Raw genomic sequence first — 14,754 nt, 5'->3', positions numbered from 1 at the left:
ATGTCGGACATGTACGGGAGACCACCCTATGCCCAAGCGGACTCACTGGTCTGGTAAGTGCTAGTCTGACATCCACTGTCAGGTTCATTACATCTTAAAGTGTTACCTACAAGCCACAAGTTATTTTAGGGTATCAAACAGACTGTTTATACTGCCCTGGGGCGGGAATAAAGGTAAAGAAGCCACTTCAAGAACCATTGCTTCCTGGATTTGCAAGTTGATCCAAAAGGCGTATAGGGCGAGAGGGTTGGAGCCTCCGGTGGTGAAAGCCCATTCCACAAGAGCAGTGTCGTCATCATGGGCGGCAAGAGTGAGTGTTTCTTTGGAGACCATTTGCAGGGCAGCCACTTGGGCATCCCCAAACACGTTTATACGGCATTACAGAATCAATCCTGGCGTTCTTACTATGGTAGATATTGGAAGGAGGGCAATACAGGAGGCCTTCGCGATACCACAATAAAAAATTTTTTTGTGAAGCATTACCCACCCTGTTAGCTATTTATTTTATCACAGGTATGCTGCCATGGAGGCACCAGGAAAATGGAAAATTGGATCATACTTACCGTAATTTTCCTTTCCTGGTGCCTATCCATGACAGCATACATGCCCTTCCACAGTATTCAATATAATAGGAGAATGCTGGTGGAGGGGAGAGTTGTCACTTTTATAACATATTAACTATTCTGAGGGGGGGAACTCCGGGGCAGGGCTTATCACAGGTATGCTGCCATGGATAGGCACCAGGAAAGGAAAATTAAGGTAAGTATAATATAATTTTCTGTTTTTTTTTCCTTAAGAAATGTCATTTTGTGCAGGGACTGTTGTACACAAAAGTAACATGTGCCACTTTACAGGCATACTATAGTCACCCCCCAGGTATGAAATTTAAAGGAATATTTCACTTTTATTGTTTCACTTTAAGCATTATTAAAATCACTGCTCCCGAAAAAACATGAATTTTTAAAACTTTTTTTGCATTGATACATGTCTCCTGGGGCAGGACCCAGGTCCTCAAACACTTTTCATGACAATAACTTGCATATAGCACTTTTGATTATTTATGTTCATGTCCCATAGACTTTAACAGTGTTTGCGCATTCAAACACATTTTTTGCCTGTTTGCATGTTCAGCTGCGAACCGAACCGGGGGGTGTTTGGCTCATCCCTATGTGACACAGACATGGGTGCCATTAATCGCTGGTAAGGCAGTACAACCGATCCTCTTGTACCGGGCACAGGCTTCATCAGCTCAGCAGAGGGACCTGGGAAACGTTATTGCTAATCTATGTGGTGCAGCAGTTTTACATAGATAACTGAGTGAAGTCAGGTTCAGAGGATTGCCAGGACATGAAATACATATTCCACTCTGATGGACTGATAGGGTCCAGTAGGCAGGAGCAGAGAGGGACTATTTTTTTTCATTTTCGGCACACAGGCAGATAAAGCAGGCACTGCCTTTGAGATACTGAAATTGAAGCCTGGCCGGCTGCTCACTGCCTTTCCTAGGTGGAGTGATCTACCTGCTGTCTTGTGGAAGAATGAGGGTGAGGATGTGGCCAGGCAGTGGGAGGTGGCAGAGTGGGGAAAGTTGCTGAGGGAGCAGCAGAATGATCATGGTGCATGGGCAGGAGGCACAACTAAACAGCACAGCGCTTTATTGAAGGTGCAAACACAGCAGCTGTAGACTACAACTGCAAGTGGCAAGTCAGTACAACCAGCCATACAGCACCTGCTGTACTGTGATCACCATTATGATAATATATGCATACATATGCACACCTCTTGTATATGTGCGGCTGCAGAGCAAGGGCTGCCTCAGGCGCTTTTCCGACCACGTTTTGTGTGCCGCAGGCAACTATATCCCTAAAATTACCCCCATTCTCAAGCCGTGGCGATCCATCCATAAGGAGAGAAGGGGTGCCACCCCCCCATCCATGCGTCCAGCCCCCTAATCTACAGGCGGGGTGCCGGATGCATGAATTCCAATGCTTGTTTTTTTAAGCACGTGATTAAAGCCAGAGGCACTAATATGCCCTGTACACACGATCAGACATTCTGACAACAAAATGCATTGGATTTAAACAATCAGATTTTGTTGTAGGAAAATTTTAGATTCGGCTCTCAAACTTTGTGTGTCAGAAATTCCGATAGAAAAAGTGTGATGGAGTCCACACACGATCGGATTTTCCGACAACACGATCCGATCGCACTACGCCTCGAGCACACCCATTTGTGTTACAATAGCGAATGAATATTCGCTGTTGTCACATTGATTTTCCTCCCGCCCAATCAGAAAGCGGGTCTTGAGACCCTTTACCTGATTGGCTGAAAGGACAGATTATCCTATTTGGCACCTAGGAGGAGAAAGTGGACACACAGCGGAAGCCGCTGTGATGCAGAGGAGGAGGAGACGTGATGGAAGCTGCCGCCCATAGGAACGCCGCCCGCCCGTGACCTAGATGGGGTAAGTGCAGGGCTGGATGACTGACCGACCACATGTGGAGAATTTGCTCAGGGTTTGGCAGCAGACCAGGGGGGGTTGTTTGCCGCCCTCCTAAAAAAAAACACACCAGCCGCCACTGTTCTCAAGTTCAAAAGTTGGGATGTATGGTTTAACCCTTGTTTTGCTGTCTGTCAACCTCAGTCTCTACTCCCAATTTCCAAAACACAGCTATGGTTCTACCCAAATTCCTTCTCTAGCTCTGCCTTTTGTCAACCATGCCCTGGTTTTTCACTTTCTTTTCCTCAAACATTGCCTCAACATCCATACTGTTGCACCCCTGTTCCTTCCATACCTATTTGGATTAAACTTTTGAGAATGGATGCTCCAGTAAAAGACTGGTATTCCTTTCCTGAAAACCTTCTACTACCCACACTATTTACACCAATGTAGTGCCTCACCTGATCTTCCTGAGTCTTTTTTTCTCCTTTACGGTAACTATAGTAACTGTTGGGCATTCGATTTCTCTCACGGTTGTCCATTTCCCTCAGTGGTGTGTGTTACTCGCCAAGATCCCTAAAGTACATCCAAAGGGGCAAAGTGTTAGCATTTGCTGTAAAGGTCATCAGATCAGAACTGGTGCTTTAGTCTCACATAAATATAGCACACATTGTACTGAACAAAATCTTTAACTATGTTATCTAGCATTTTCCTAATCACAAATTGTAATAAAATAAAATTCCTATGTGCATTTGTAAATACTAATAAGATTTTAATTGTAGTCCATATACTATACTTTCATTTCACTCTACAAAGAATTTAAAGCCTCTTGCAGAAATTATACAAATATCCTGTAGGTGGCGGCATATATCCAGTTATTTTCACAAAATTATCGTGGCATCTAATTGGAAAAATATATGTCTCTACCTTTCTATTCAGACAAGCTGTAGTTTGCAAGTGAAATATTACTTAAAATTTTAAACATAGTTGAAAGCATAAATCTAAAATATTTAATTTTTAATAGGACATCTACAATGACTTTAAAATGGTTCTATATTTTGAGTCTTATTCAGCAAGGAAGTGCATGGATAACATGCAAAATGCTTAACGCATACTAACTAGTTAATGATAAAATGCTATACATATGCTGCGTACACACGGTCAGAATTTCCAATGGGAAATGTTTGATGTTAGCTTGTTGTCAGAAAGTCCAGCCATGTGTATGCTCCATCGGACATTTGCTGTTGGAATTTCTGCTCACAAATGTAAGAGCAGGTTCTCAAATATTCCGTCCAAAAAATGTTTTTGTCGGAAATGCCGAGCATGTGTACACAAGTCCAACGCACCAAATTACTTGGATTCAAGTACGAGACGGAAACGCTTGGTCTCGTAAAACTAGCATTCGTAATGGAGATAGCACATTTGTCACACTACAAATTTTTAAATCTTCAATGCAGTGCATTCTCTTATTATTTATAATGCTAGAATAGCGAAGTTGCTTTGCTGCTGATATTCACACAGAGTTCTGACAAACGGATTTCTTATTATTTATCGTGATCTCATGAATAATCTTTGTTTTTGTTTGTTTGTTTTTTTTGTCGCAAGCTCTCCAGAATAATATATATATTTTTTTTTATAGTGATCTACTTTGTTTTTTTCTCAAAATCTCCTGAAAAATATTTTTATAGTGATCTCCATAATATTTTTGTCAGGTTACCACAACACCATTATTATCTTTTATTTATTAACCTTGGAGAGGTTGGTTGGTGTCCCTTGTTAATTTGACATTGTATTTTTGAAATGTACCTGCCTACTCACAAATAAACTGTCCTTTTAAAGTAAAACACAGCCAATTATTTGTCCAAACAAAAATTTTAAATTTATTAGGGGTCAGAACAAAATAAAGAGGAAGAAAACGCTGGAAAAACAGTTATTAGTGAAGCCTTTGTACCCCAGGGCAGACATCAATTATTTGACTGGCAAAATTGGTAGCCTGAGGAGTCCATTTAATAGGGAACACAATACGGCACAGGACTCTGAGAGATCGGGAGCAGCAGCAGATGACATGTATGTCTTACAACAGCCTGCGTCTTTTGCCAGACCACACCAAACTCAGGCCATCACTCTCAACACTTCCTTGCATGTTTCCTTCCAGGCTGTGGCTTTGGAAGTGTTGCTAAAATATGACCTCATCACAGATGAGGCGTCGGCCTTCTTCTATTACTTGCATTTTACTGGCCGTCATACACGCAAAGGACTCCTAAACACTGGGGGTGGTTGTGAGGACCGCAGTAGCCTGCCGAATCAAATTAGTCACTGACTCCTCCAGGTTCCTTACTTCCTGGTCCTTTTTGTTGGAAGGCGGAGGGGAGAAACCTGGGATTCAGTCAGGCTACTGAGCACGGCTGCCTCCTGGTTGCCACTTTCCACGGCCTCCTCCTGGCTGAAACTTTCCTGTGTATGAAAATGGTACATAGTTTTAGATTTTTGGTCATCAATTACACACAATTTTGAGCTCATAACTGTTGCAAATTGAATGTTAACAAATAGAAAAGACTATCATTTATGCTGACCCCAGCATTTTTCATTCTTGTCCCAATCATTTTTGGCTACTATTGTCTATTGATATGTAAACCACTTTGTTAAATGAGAAATGGTTGATCAATAATAACATCTAGTTAACATCATAATTTTTTTGACAAGAAATATGTTGAACAATGCTATACCTGGCTCAAGCTGGGCTCCTCTGCATCTTCCTGGGTAGAAGGCCCAGGTTGTTGGTCGGGGCGGAAGGAAGAGTGGAAGGAAGAGTTGAGAGTGATGGCCTGGGTTCACTTTGGTCTGACAAAAAACGCAGTCTGTCGTAGTACCAGAGTCTGGGGACACAAACGTCATCTGCCGCTGCTCCTGATCTCATGGAATCATGGACCTTTATGCGCTCCCTATTATATGTGCTCCTCAGGCCACCAATTTTGCACTTCAAATAGTTTATGTCTGCCGTGGGAATCACTGGCTTCACCAATTCCAACAGTTGATCCAGCGCTGCCTTCCTTTTTAATCTGTTATAAAATGGGTGTTTCACTTGCCACAGACAGGGCAGCTCCCTGTACTTATCAATAAAGTTGGGGAGAAAGTCATGGTCATTAAATGTATCCATTTTCCCTGCAAGACACAAAACAAGACAAACCCTAATGTCAGACTAAACTCTCCTAATCCTATCCCAATATAAGCCTCAATCTATAAGCAGTATAGGCCACTAACCCCTGATGCCCCAAGTTAAAATCTTACCTTTGTCTGCACAATCAGCGCTTACGCTACTCCGTCCTCCGTTGACAGATCGTACGCACACGTGTTATGCTTTATCTACACTGCGTATGTATGAAACTCCGCCCCTGACCTTCTTTCTAGTGTATTCCCCGCCCTTTCTCTTTTGGTGCAGTGGGAGAGCACATGGCGGAGAGACAACAGGTGCGTGATAATAGTACCAACGACGAGAAAGCCCAGAGCCAGAAAAGTGCCGATCCAGGAGAAGATATAAGGTCTCAAATATGTCCTTTGTAGAAATTGTGGAGATGGTGGACATCTTGAAGAGGGCCGACTATGATGGGAAGCATGGACTGTACAGCAACCCAAATCTGAGAAAGGCCAAGATCATGACTAAAGTTGTGATTAGTATATGGCTCACCCTGAGGATAGAAGGGACGATAGCAACATAGAGGGCCCCCACTGTAGATTGCCCTTATTCGTTTTTGTCACCTCTGGAGACACGTGTGCTCTTTATTTCTGGTATTGTGTCTCTCCCCTCCCCTTTCTCTACTTCTTTCGCCCCTCCCTTCGCCCTCTCTCTCCTACCCTTCTCCCTCTTCTTAGTTAAAGATTACTGGACTACTCAGTGGGAGTACAAGAATGCTGAGTGGATATAACCCTTGACCGCTTTAAAACTACCATTGTTGTTCATTTCAGGAGAATGAGAAGTTGATAACTGTGTTGGATATTGAGTAGAGATGATGTCAATCTACTACTATACTTTTAGAAGAAGTACCACAATTGCCTATACTTTTAGAAGAAGTACCACAATTGCCAGCACGGTTGACAAGTTACTGTCAATACATTGTTCTCATGTGTACTGTTTTTTTGTTATTTCAATTAAATATTCCTTCTGTTAAAAAAAAAAGGTGTGAGAAGTCTGCACAGGAATTTTGGGGTACGCTGATCCAAGGAGCAATTGAGGAAACGCTGGTCAGACCTGAAATTGAGGGAGCAGGATCAGTACAGAAGCATCAAGAGAGTGCTGCAAAAAAAGTATTTGTCGTGTGTTCCTATTATTATTAGTATTTTAGTGCTGCTCCATGAGCTTTCTTTACTGTTGTACAGTTTAAAATGGCGTTTAAAATGGCAAGTTCATGTTCGTGGGGACAGTAATCGTTCGTAGTAAACATTGTTCGTTCGACCACTGATACAATGTTTTTGGCAGATACAGGTTAACTACATTTGTTCATGCCTATTTGTATTAAAAGGCGTTTAGTACATTGTTGTCTAGATGGGTTTGAAACTAGAATGAAATGTAAACTTGATTCAGTGAAAGGAGAGGACACTTAGCACTGTTTACACATCTGGACGCAGGAGCACTAGTGTAGGACACCAAAACACGCTTTTTAGGGTGTCCCACACAGGTGCTCCAGTGGATACTAGGGGTCTCTCCATGTGTGAAACTTTAAAAAAAAGATAAGTATTCCAGCTTTAAGAAAGGGAAAAAAATTATGCCTTCAGCTTAGAACTCTGCCAAAACAGACAATTGTACGTCACTTCCAAGCAATGTTTCATATTCCTATTTCTTGCCTCAAATATCTGTGTGCTAAGTATACCTTTTTTTTTATTCATATAGGGGAGAAAAGAATCGGGACATCTGAGGACAGAACTCCATACCTTGTTAAGAAGGGGAAATCCCAACACAACCGGAAGAAGATGAGGAGGGGGAGAGGTTCAGGAAGTGGGAAAATAGTGACCACAACAGGTCAGTGTCTGAGACCACAGCTTCAGGTAATAGATGTATGCATGCATATTTATAATATATGGCGTGTTTTTTTTTTTCTTCTTTTTTTTAAGGTGATGTGGATGTTGTGGATGTTGTGGAAGAAGAAATTAAATTTCAACATTGCAAATGCACAGATCCTCATCGGGGAGATAATGGTGTGCAATCGGGAATTAGAGAAGATCAAGGAAAACATCAATGATGTTGAAAAAATGTTTTAGGAATAATCTAAAACACACAAAAATGTTGACACTTTGTGGTTATATTTTTAATGCTTGAAGGTAATTTGAAAGCCAGATTTTGAAGATGCACACAGCGTGTCAACATGTGCTATCTGGCATCACGGGATATCAATGTACCGTATATACTCGAGTATAAGCCGAGTTTTTCAGTCCACTTTTTGGGCTGAAAAAAGCCGCCTCGGCTTATACTCGAGTCACTGAAAATTTGCCCGAGCTGGAGGAGAAAAAGGGGCGGGGCCATGTCGCTGGCTGACGCTGGTGAATGGCCTGTCAGTTTGCCGGTCAGCACAATCCCCTCATCTTTCGATTCCCTTCGTTATATTTTTTTTTTTTCCTTCGATGTGCTCTATGTCTGCAGCGGGGAGGGGACTCTTTCCTCTGTTTCGGGCGCGGAGGAATACAGCCTCTGCACCCGCTCCGCAGACCGCACATCGTTACTGCAGTGGGGGGACTCTTTCTTTTATTTCGGGCGCGGAGGAATCTCTGCACGCGCTCCGCACACCACACAGTATTAGCATAGGATACTGTGTGCTGCGGAGTGATATGCCCAATCCCCTCTCTCTCTCTCTACACAGGACTACCATAGAAAGAAGCAGAGAGAGCAGGGGCCGGGCAATCCAGTGTAAGGAAGTAAAGGTGAGGTGAATTCACGAGGCATACGATAAATTATGGAAAAAAAAAAACCTGCTTTTGTCTCATACTGTGTCATACTGTCATACTGTAGATACTGTAGATTAGAATCCTGTAATTTTTTTGTACCGTAATTGTTTTTTTAAAATCTTTAAAAAAAAATTTAAAATCTTAAGCAATTTTGTACGGTACTTAAAGGCTGGGTTCACACTGCAGAGGTTACGAGAACCGGATGTGATTCGCACTGCACTGCAGTGCAAATCACATGCGGTCTCTGTGCGATGCGAGTTCAGCCATACAGATAGTATGGCTGAATTGGCATCGCACGTGGCCCAAACTCACACAGGACCCTTTTTTTGGTCCGCAGCAGAATCGGATCGCATGGGTGTTCACACCATGCGATCCGATTCCTGTCCGAGTTTGCAGATCGCACTGCGATATGCGAACTGATCTGGGGGTGTCATTAACATTTCATTGACACTCCCAGCAGTTCGCATAGGGCAGTGTGAAGTGCCGCTGGGAGGTATGCGATGCGGGAACCCGCCGCGGATTTGCGGTGTTCCCGCATCGCTGCAGTGTGAACCCAGCCTTTTTAAACATAATTTTAATAATTGCACTTTAGGCTGGGTTCACACTGCAGCGGGAACGCCGTGAATCCGCAGTGTTTTCCCGCATCGCATACCTCCCAGCGGCACTTCACACTGCACTATGCGAACTGCTGGGAGTGTCAATGAAATGTTAATGACACCCCCAGATCAGTTCGCATATCGCAGTGCGATCTGCAAACTCGGACAGGAATCGGATCGCATGGTGTGAACACCCATGCGATCCGATTCTGCTGCGGACCAAAAAAGGGTCCTGTGTGAGTTTGGGCCACGTGCGATGCCAATTCAGCCATACTATCTGTATGGATGAACTCGCATCGCACAGAGACCGCATGTGATTTGCACTGCAGTGGACCACATCTGAAGAAATCGTGGCGAGGCGCCGCAAAAAAAATGTGTCTAATGTGTTATCCAGAGCATTATTACAATGGCTACTGTATATTTATTGGGCAGGCTGTATACCGGTATGTGTCTAATGTGTTATCCAGAGCATTATTACAATGGCTACTGTATATTTATTGGGCAGGCTGTATACCGGTATGTGTCTAATGTGTTATCCAGAGCATTATTACAATGGCTACTGTATATTTATTGGGCAGGCTGTATACCGGTATGTGTCTAATGTGTTATCCAGAGCATTATTACAATGGCTACTGTATATTTATTGGGCAGGCTGTATACCGGTATGTGTCTAATGTGTTATCCAGAGCATTATTACAATGGCTACTGTATATTTATTGGGCAGGCTGTATACCGGTATGTGTCTAATGTGTTATCCAGAGCATTATTACAATGGCTACTGTATATTTATTGGGCAGGCTGTATACCGGTATGTGTCTAATGTGTTATCCAGAGCATTATTACAATGGCTACTGTATATTTATTGGGCAGGCTGTATACCGGTATGTGTCTAATGTGTTATCCAGAGCATTATTACAATGGCTACTGTATATTTATTGGGCAGGCTGTATACCGGTATGTGTCTAATGTGTTATCCAGAGCATTATTACAATGGCTACTGTATATTTATTGGGCAGGCTGTATACCGGTATGTGTCTAATGTGTTATCCAGAGCATTATTACAATGGCTACTGTATATTTATTGGGCAGGCTGTATACCGGTATGTGTCTAATGTGTTATCCAGAGCATTATTACAATGGCTACTGTATATTTATTGGGCAGGCTGTATACCGGTATGTGTCTAATGTGTTATCCAGAGCATTATTACAATGGCTACTGTATATTTAATGGACACAGGCAGGCTGGACGGTATATTTAATGGACACAGGCAGGCTGGACGGTATATTTAATGGACACAGGCAGGCTGGACGGTATATTTAATGGTGGTACAAAGGGTAAACCGCGCTACTCAAACAACAAAAGAAAGCAACCTATAAGCAGCAACCCTAATCGTAATACTCCGATATCAAACTAAATAGGTGAACAAAATGAGCTGCGCTAAAAACAAATTAAAAATTAAAAATAAATCAAACACCTAAAACCTAATCAAAACCTATACAAAATAAGCATGAAAAACAATATTAAATAAACAAAAAATGTGATTAGTAAATAGTATACATGAATACTATCATATCATCATAGAGTGAATAAAGTGTATACTAGATCTGAAATGAAATTAGTATAAATAATATAGAAAACACCCACAATAATTAATGTAAATTGAAACAAAAATAATAATGTGTGCTAAATCTAAACGAATAATATTAACAAAAATAATATTCAAAAACCATAAAGAGTTCATATGTGATAAAGGAAAAAAATAATTTTTTTAGTCCAAAAATATTATTGATTCTTCAAACTTGATATTAAGGTGCAAAAATATCCACAAATGCGTGTATGTAGAAAATATTCAAAACAATCCTCCACCAGTGAGAAGAGGGGCCGCTTACCAGAGCTTTAGATCCCAGTGTTAGTGAGATCAATAAGGCAACAGCACAGGGGTTTCTGGGTGAACCGTCACAGGCATCCCACCATCTACATCTCCAATACGAAGGCTCCAATACGAAGGCTCCAATCGAGGAACGAAGGTGTCGTAGATTGCTGACACCACGCTGTCTCTATCTCCAGTACGAAGCCTCCAGTCAGGGAACGAGGGTATCGTGGATCATATCTGTTTTCTTTCTGGCCGGTTTTAAGATGTTGTTGAAAAAAAACACATGGGTAGCTGGGCACTGAAATGAAACAGCATGTACCAATGGAAAGCTAACAAAAAAAATTCTCTCAGCAGAGAGCAGTTTTTTCATGTGGCACAAATGGCAACATTAGAAATACACACATTCTTTAAATAAGATGCCTTGGGGGGTATTAAATTACTACAGAATTCACAGTGGGAGGCAGGATAGAGGATGATCTTACTCACCCCAGGAAGGGGATTTTTTTTTGCACCTTAATATCAAGTTTGAAGAATCAATAATATTTTTGGACTAAAAAAATTATTTTTTTCCTTTATCACATATGAACTCTTTATGGTTTTTGAATATTATTTTTGTTAATATTATTCGTTTAGATTTAGCACACATTATTATTTTTGTTTCAATTTACATTAATTATTGTGGGTGTTTTCTATATTATTTATACTAATTTCATTTCAGATCTAGTATACACTTTATTCACTCTATGATGATATGATAGTATTCATGTATACTATTTACTAATCACATTTTTTGTTTATTTAATATTGTTTTTCATGCTTATTTTGTATAGGTTTTGATTAGGTTTTAGGTGTTTGATTTATTTTTAATTTTTAATTTGTTTTTAGCGCAGCTCATTTTGTTCACCTATTTAGGTATATTTAATGGACACAGGCAGGCTGGACGGTATATTTAATGGACACAGGCAGGCTGGACGGTATATTTAATGGACACAGGCAGGCTGGACGGTATATTTAATGGACACAGGCAGGCTGGACGGTATATTTAATGGACACAGGCAGGCTGTATATTTAATGGGCACAGGCAGGACACTGGTAGAATGTACGGTACCGTATATTATGAGCCCTAACACAGGCTGCTCTATGCAAACAGTCATGTCATCACTTTCTGTAATATCAGCCTGCATTAGGCCTCAAAAGGTACCCAAACAAGTCTTTTTTTTTTTTATCCTGTTAGAAATGGATCCCAACACTTCTACCGGTAATCCTGGACCAAAAGAAAAACGCAGGTCATTCGAAGCTGGTTTCAAACTTAAGGTTGTGTCAAGAGCAGAAGAAAGCAATAACAGTATTGCAAGTAGGGAATTTTGTGTTGATGAAAAACAAGTGAGGGAATGGCGGAAAAAGAAAGCTGACTTGGAAAAGATTCCAAAGGCAAAAAAAGCTCAACGTGGTTTAACAACTTCATATGGGGCTCTAGAGACTGAATTGCATAAATGGGTTATGGAGTGTCGTCAAAATGGTTACTGCGTAACACGCATGGGAATTCGCTTACGTGCCCTTCAGATGGCTAAAGATGACAAATTAAAAGCACCAGGCATTGAAAAATTTGTTGCGTCAGCAGGATGGTGTACCCGCTTCATGAATAGGTTTGGCCTATGTTTGCGGCAAAGAACAAAGATTTCACAGAAGTTGCCAAAAGACCTTGATGAAAAAGTGATGTCATTCCATTCATTCATCATAAAACAAAGAAGGATCCATAACTATGACCTGGGAGATATTGGAAATATGGATGAAACACCGATGACCTTTGATCTTCCAAGCAACAGAACTGTGGCAAGTTTGGGAGACAAAACTATTTTTCTCAGAACCACAGGAAATGAAAAAAATCATTTCACAGTTGTTCTGTCATGTTTGGCTAATGGAACAAAGCTGCGGCCTGTCATTATTTTTAAAAGAAAGACCTTGCCTAAAAAGGTCAAATTCCCACCACGAATTACAGTGCGCGCACATGTGAAAGGCTGGATGGATGAAGACGGAACAAAAAAATGGCTGGAAGAAATTTGGAAAGAACGACCAGGAGCAGCCTTAAAGAAAAAACCATCATTGCTAGTTTGGGATATGTTCAGAGCCCACACATCTGATGGCATAAAAGAAATGGCAAAATCTTCTCAAGTTACTTTGGCCGTTATTCCAGGTGGGCTTACATCTGTATTGCAACCGCTAGATGTGTGTTTAAATAAACCTTTTAAAGACCGTGTGAGAAAGATGTGGCATGAATGGATGTCATCTGGTCAAGCCCGACTGACAAAAGGTGGAAATCTGATGAAGCCCGACATAGAATTGATAGCAAAGTGGGTTCGTGATGCATGGGAAGAGATTCCGGAGGACATGGTGCAACGCGCCTTCAAGAAATGTGGCATTAGTAATGCTATGGATGGCAGTGAAGACAGCGCTTTGTATGAGAACGACAGCAGTGATAGTGATGACTGCGAACTCAGTGATGATGACAATGTCTACGCTGATAATCTCACACCAGCTAATGCTGAAGCTCTGTTTGGACATACAGATGATGAGGAATCCAGTTTTGAAGGATTTTAACTCTTGTGTTTTAGCTTGGTTGCTGAATGAGCTAAGGTTTTTGTACTTTTAAAGTTATTGTTGATACCATATTGTTTTATTGACCCTCTTTACACTTTTATATTTTTTTACAGAGATAGTTTACTGTTTTTCTTTGAAATAAATATTCAAAAACATTATTGGTATCTATTTTTATTTTTGAAATTTACCGGTAGCTGCTGCATTTCCCACCCTAGGCTTATACTCGAGTCAATAACTTTTTCCAGTTTTTTGTGGTAAAAGTAGGTGCCTCGGCTTATATTCGGGTCGGCCTATACTCGAGTATATACGGTACGTGTTTTGTGGGTGCAACCTCTTCCTCACAACTAAAGTAGATGAGAGGAAGGGGTTTCACCCCCGAAACATGTCCATTGATCCCCCATGATGGGAGATAGTACATGTTGACCTTAGGCAAGGGAAATCCACATTTTGACTCCCAATTTGTGTGCATCTTCAAAATTTGGCTTTTACAGGGATGACATCACCCCATCTGATGAAGGCAAGATCAACACATACTGCCTTCAATTTATCAAAGTTGAACTTTGTAAGTTCCTGAGTTGTGTATGTTCCAGTTTTAAACATGCCTGTTTAACCAAAAAAAGGCTATATACTGTCACACATAAATGTTACAAAACCAATGCTAGTTTGTTAAAAAAAAACTTTTCTAACGCACATGTGAATGTTTTATACTCAACAATGTGTGGCTTCTTCTTTCAATGTTCAATACCAGTTTTTGGAGAAAGTTGGTGTAGTTACAGTGACAATGGGGGTATTTAAATGCAAATTAACTTTGCACTACAAGTGCCCTACAAGTGCAGTTTCAGTGCACTTTCAATTTGCCCCAATCAGAACATTTTAGGGACTCAAAGCAATTCATTAATGGAGCTGAAAAGGATGATCATTTTTATCATTAATGCATTACATACATTAACAACAAAAACAATGTGTGTGTGTGTGTGTGTGTGTAGCAGACCCACAACATAATTGTTAGCTGAAGAAGAGATCATCACCTCACATATAAAATAAATTACGTTTGCACTATTGAAGAAAATGGCCTAAAATAAAAGGACATTGGAGAACCGAGGAGACAGCTAAAAGAAACACAAGCAGTAAATCAAATGAAATATTATATTATAATATAGTTCAGTTTAAAATGAAAATAAAAAATGTAAAACATGTTTTAGATATTGACTGGCACCTGCAACGGCTGGTCAGAACGAACTGAAAATCAGAAAGGACCTGAGAGGAACGATCTGAAACGAGCGGACAAGAACGCACTGAAAAACAGATACGC

The 14,754-nt window shown here is 40.9% G+C and overlaps 1 long non-coding RNA gene across 1 annotated transcript in view; it reads right to left on the bottom strand.

Annotated features, from left to right (window-relative positions):
• The window catches only part of LOC143943306 (uncharacterized), a 32,275-nt gene extending 29,258 nt beyond the window's left edge, over positions 1–3,017 (bottom strand). Inside the window, exon 1 of the long non-coding RNA XR_013264907.1 lies at positions 2,902–3,017. This is a non-coding gene — a long non-coding RNA (uncharacterized LOC143943306). The remainder of the gene's footprint in view (positions 1–2,901) is intronic.
• Positions 3,018–14,754: the final 11,737 nt, after the last annotated feature.

Source organism: Lithobates pipiens, unplaced genomic scaffold (genome assembly GCF_037356315.1).
Source record: "Lithobates pipiens isolate NorthernLeopardFrog02 unplaced genomic scaffold, aLitPip1_a1.2 Scaffold_30, whole genome shotgun sequence".
Lineage (NCBI taxonomy): Eukaryota > Metazoa > Chordata > Amphibia > Anura > Ranidae > Lithobates > Lithobates pipiens.
The sequence above is the reverse complement of the archived record's forward strand: the minus strand, read 5'-3'. Positions and strand labels throughout refer to the sequence as shown.